Source organism: Pan paniscus, chromosome 1 (assembly GCF_029289425.2).
Source record: "Pan paniscus chromosome 1, NHGRI_mPanPan1-v2.0_pri, whole genome shotgun sequence".
NCBI classification, from domain to species: domain Eukaryota; kingdom Metazoa; phylum Chordata; class Mammalia; order Primates; family Hominidae; genus Pan; species Pan paniscus.
Genome location: NC_073249.2, coordinates 135,619,927 through 135,625,417, shown reverse-complemented (window position 1 = coordinate 135,625,417; position 5,491 = coordinate 135,619,927). Strand labels below are relative to the sequence as shown.

At 37.1% G+C, this 5,491-nt stretch overlaps 1 pseudogene; it reads left to right on the top strand.

Moving 5' to 3' along the window:
- Positions 1 to 5,149: 5,149 nt before the first annotated feature.
- Positions 5,150 to 5,283, top strand: LOC112438224 (U2 spliceosomal RNA; annotated as a pseudogene).
- The last annotated feature ends 208 nt before the right edge of the window (positions 5,284 to 5,491 follow it).

Here is a 5,491-nt window from a genome sequence, read left to right as displayed (position 1 = left end):
TTCCTGGTAACCTCTATTCTACTTTCTATTTCTATGAGTTTACCTATCCTAAGTACTTCATATAAGTGGGATCATACAATATTTGTTCTTCTATTTCTGGATTATTCACTTAGCATAATGTTTTCAATGTTCATCCATGTTGTAGCATGGATCAGAATTTTACTCCTTTTTAAGGCTCAATAATATTCTATTGTACTTACATACCACATTTTGTTTATCCATTTGTAATCCTGGCTAAGGGACATTTGAGTTGTTTCCACATTTCCACCTTTTGGCTATTGTGAATAATGCTTCTATGAACATTCGTGTGTAAATATCTCCGTTCAAGTCCCTGCTTTCAATTCCTTTGGATATGTACCTAGGAGTGGAATTGCTGGGACATATGGTAATGCTATTACAGCCAATGCCATGAGTTCTAGCTGATGTATCCAACATAACCAAAATTTTCTTCACTTTGTAACGTCCACATCTTTTACACCCTGATTAGTCAGTAGAAATTGATATTGAAAAATTAGTCTCAGGCTGGGCAACACAGCGAGACTTCATCTCTACCAAAATTTTAAAAACTAACCAGGCGTGATGGTGTGTGCCTGTAGTCCTAGCTGCTTGGCAGGCTGAGGCAGGAGAATGGCTTGAACCAAGGAATTCCAGGCTGCAGTGAGCTGTGATCCCACCACTGCACTCCAACCTGGGCAATAGAGCAAGATCCTGTATCTAAAAAAAGCAAGAAAGAAAAAAGAAAAATTAGTGTTGATGGCTCTAGAGAAGCAGGAACCAAGAAATGTTGAGGTTTCAAGACTATTTTTCTGCAGATGACAGCCAGAAATGTGTTGTGTTTTTTATTCTCAGATTTGGACAAGAAACAGTGAAGAGATCGTTTGGGAAGAATCTGAGAATTACAAAATTAATTTCTGAGAAAAAAAACAGAAAAAAGGAAATAAAGGTAGTTTGATATGATGGGATTCTCAGGAGGAAAGAAAAGTTTAGGGAGTTAGGGCCAATTCAGTAGATACTTAAATAACAAAAGGAAGACTGAATTAAGCACAAACCAAAAAAAAAATCTTTCTGTTCTTTCTTTCTCTTTGTTTCTTTCTCTTTTCTTTCTTTCTTTCTCTTTTCTCTCTTCCTCCCTTCCTCCCCTTCCTTCCTTCCCTCCCTCCCTTCTTTTTTCCCCTTCCTTCCTTCCTTTCCCTCTTTCTCTTTCTTTCCTTCTTTCTTTCCTTCCTTCCTTCCTTCCTTCTTTCTTTCTTTCTTTCTTTCCTTCTTTCTTTCTTTCTTTCTTTAGGGTCTTGCTCTGTTGCCCAAGCTAGAGGGCAATTATGTGATGCCTCACTGTAACCTCATGGCTCACCATAACCTCAACCTCCTGGGCTCAAGCAACCCTCCTGCCTTAGCCTCCCAAGTAGCTGGGACCACACATACATACCACCACACCACACCCTGCTAATTTTTTAAAAATTATTTTTATTTTTTGTAGAGATGAGGTCTTGCTATGTTACCCAGGCTGGTCTCAAACTCGTTGCCTCAAGCAATCTGCCCACCTTGACCTCCTAAAGTGCTCAGATTACAGGTGTGAGCCACCATGCCTGGCCAGGATAATTTTTCTTTAGGAAAGATTTAGTAAGTATGTATGTAACCAAGAACATAATGACATAAATTGATTAGAAAGCAATTCCTTGAGTTCCAAATGGCTAAGGAGAGTGTTTAATGGTGTTGTATAAGATCCTATACTCTTATTTCAGGAAATCTGTTTTTTTTTTTCTTTTCAGGCAGAAATTGACTCCTCCTACCAAAATGAATTTAAAATATTTTCTGCTCTCCAAAGTCAAGAATCTTGATCCTAATAGAACCGCCAGACAGGGTGTTCCAATTAGGCCTAGAAGCAATGCACCATACAACGACAGCCAGCTAAGGTATATTACAAAGAACATAAGCTTTCCATAGAAATCAGTTGAGAAAGATTCAGCATTCAATGGCTGTTCTTTGTACTTGACTGTATAAGTAGATTCTAAAATGTGTTAACACAAACCCTGAACTAGGAAGCAAATATCCCAGTACATAAACTTGAGGACAAAGGGAAATATTCCACAAGAGCATAGATTATTTCCTAAGTAAAAATTAGTGCCAGTTTCTTCAGGAAGAGTATGTGGGGACTCATAACCAGTGTATGCATGTTTTATGGTTAGTTGTATTCAGGTTTGTGAGGCAAACTATACATACTTCACATTGAGTATACTAGGTTTAGTCATTCTTAGCAAATTCTTTTGCCATTATTATAAAGTCCCTGTATAAACAAGAATTAACAATTAACATATTCCTTCAGGTGGTTAGTGTCTGGAGTAGACTTTACCTGACTATTATAATTAAGATTCTGGCATCCAGAATCTTATATAAGATTGTATTAATGAAACATGCAACATATTATATCTTCAAAAAGATTATTTAAAGGAACTTTTAGAAGCCACTGACAGATATCTTTAAAAGATATTTAAATGTCAGAAATCAGAGTAGAAAACATACTTTTAAAAAAGCATTTTTGTTATGTTTTGGTTTGTTTTTTGTCTCAGGCCAAAAAGTAATTGGCAGGATCTTGCAGCCATATGATCAAAGATTGATTAATATTATATATATGTTGTCCAGAAATAAGATACTTTCTACAGGTGATATAATTTAGTAGTTAATCAAGAGATATTGCAACGGTACAAATAACCAGTTAAGATACTGAACAAATTGATGTGTAGACAGAATAAGAAATAAGAAACACTGTGTAGAAGTAGAAATAATGCATTTGTCTGGAATCCTTTCCAGGAAATGGGGAGAGGGAAGAGATGCTATCACAACTGGCAGATGATTATTCATTTGTGATATATGTTGAATTAGGATGCATTTAAGCATGGGTTATCTCATGTTTAAATTTGTCAAAGCATTGAGAAAGCACAGTACATACAATAGCATATATTTTAGCATCTTGAGTAAAAAGCATCTTGGAACAAAGTTGAGAGTGCTGTATACATGTCTACCCAGAGTCTGAAGCCACCACAAAGGGAAATAGACAAATCAGTTTTACACAACATCTGCCACCACCAATAACCACTAGAGAAGGAAAAAGGGATAAATTTGAACATTTTCTCTAGAACTTCTGGCTGCTTTTGGCTTCAACCAGTCCTGAGAACATGAAATAGCTTTCAGGAGGGAGAGGGAGATGTTGAAGTGCAAAAGTAATAGAGCAGCTCTTTGGTAGGGAATGAGTGGTAAAGTTAGGACCCTCTCAGCCCAGTGCCCAGCACCCTAAGGGAGACACATTTGCATCCAGGGAGCAGCAGATGGAGCAAGATGCAGCAAGAGAAGCTGCAGGGACCAGCCTGTGGAGGAGAGCCGGCTTAAGCAATACTCACAGACCATTCCCTGGGCCTGGCCCCACTAAGCCTTCCAGAGTTGAGAATCCTGCCTTGGGCGAGATCTGCTAGCCTCAGAACAACATGTTGCCAGGGTAGAGGCGCTGAAGCAGGCAGCAGAACTGTCACCATGGCTGCAGGGGCAGTTCTAAAACTAGGAGCTGTGAAATCAACCAGGAATGTAAGCCTGGTTTATGAAAAGTATATGCTATTATGATGGTTAATTGAACTGATTGCTAAAACCAGGAGTTTGTCAAGCCCCTTCTCCTAGTTGTCAGCTGGGAAACCAGAGGGACTATTGAGTAGGGAGTGTCAGAGAATCTAGGATTCCAACAACTGGGACGTGTTCTCAGAGTAATAATAATGCTTCATGGTTTTTGGTAGGAAATGAGTTACCTGCATTGTTATTTTGCTTTGTCTAACTCAGATTAGTGGCCTATGAAACATCAGTGTCACAACAAAATTTAGTAGCACTCTGCAGTTTAAAAGCACTTGCTCATTTAATGGATGGGGAAAATTTCTGAGAATTCATAAAAATGGTGTGTGTGCATGTCTGAATGAGTGGCTGAGGGTAGGTGCCTTGTATGTGTGTGTTATGGGGAGGGGAGGACAATGGCATGAAACCAAGCGGATGGAGAACATATTAGATACATATATTAGATGTATTAGAACATCATCCTTCCGCTAGTAAATAGAGTACTGTGGGTTAAAGCAAGTCCCAGTGAAAGAGTTCTGCCCAGAAACACAACTCAAAAGGTGAAGTCTGAGGATTTAAGAAGACATGGAGACCAAGTGGGAATTAAAATTTCACATGCCCAGAAAACAACAAGTAAGATAAGAGAGTAATTAATATAAAAGTAAAATGAGTTAATGTATATTGGACATCTTTCAGATACCTGTGAAGTAAAAGAGCTATCAAACTGTAAGATGTCATTGAACATTAAGAACTTTATCTTTATTCACCTATTTTATGTGTTTCTTAATTAACAGAAAATATAAAATTTGCTACCCCAGAAAAAAAATGACAGCATTAGCTCTGAAAAGGAGTCCTGCCAATTCCTGCAATTTGTGCTCAGACTGTCTATTCCGTCCACACATTAGGAATGAGCAAGTAGCTCACTCAAGTAGTAGGAAGCTTCTTTTTCCAGCAGGATGCTTTGTATCACAAGTCATTTGGGGGAAGTTTTGACAAAATAAGTTATTTTGTAGGCCATAAGGTATAATACTGGGGAGTTTAAACATATTTTTTTTCTGGATAAAAGTACCATTCACATGATTTAGCTGATATTTTCCCCAAATTGGGAAGTATCCTAGACATGAATATTTGATATCTAATACGGTGATTTTGCCTGAATTCCCCTATATGTGATCTCCAGCTCTTTCTACAAACCACACTATTTCCCTTGAATAGCAGTTAACACTGATTTTTGTTGTTACTTAAAGATTACAATCAGAAGAAGTATATTTTTAAAATATCTGGCTTTGAACAAATTCCCATTTTATTTGTAATATCTACTGCTATCCACAGTGGACTTAAAGCATAAAGATTTTTTCTTTCAACTTCACTCCCAAGTGACACCTTTCCCAACATATTCATATACACAAGTCACATTAAAATATATATAGCAAAGAATCCTCTAAACAGCTATTTCTCCCAACCTAACATCTGAGCTGCCATATGTTATGAATGTTTTGAACTCACAGAGATTTTGTAGCAAGTCACAAACCTGCATGGTCTGAAAGCACATGACTGCATCACTTCTCAGCCTTTTGGCTAAGATCAAGTGCAGTATTTGTTATTAGTTTAAAGCACATGACTGGAAAAATCTCCAACATCAGAAATTAGAGGCTAATGATACATATGCAAATAGAAAAATGGATACAAATTAAATACAAAGCTAAATGATTCTTTTCAAATCATACCAAATTTTTTTTTTAATTTTCTATGATTACCCTAACATCTAAACCAAAAAATATTTTTAGGCCTCAGTAACTTGTGATCAGAATGTCTCAGTTGATTTGTATTTCTTAATTGAGAAAGTTTCTCAGAAGTTTCTTACCCATACTTTCATTTCTGGATACTAAAAATGAATAAA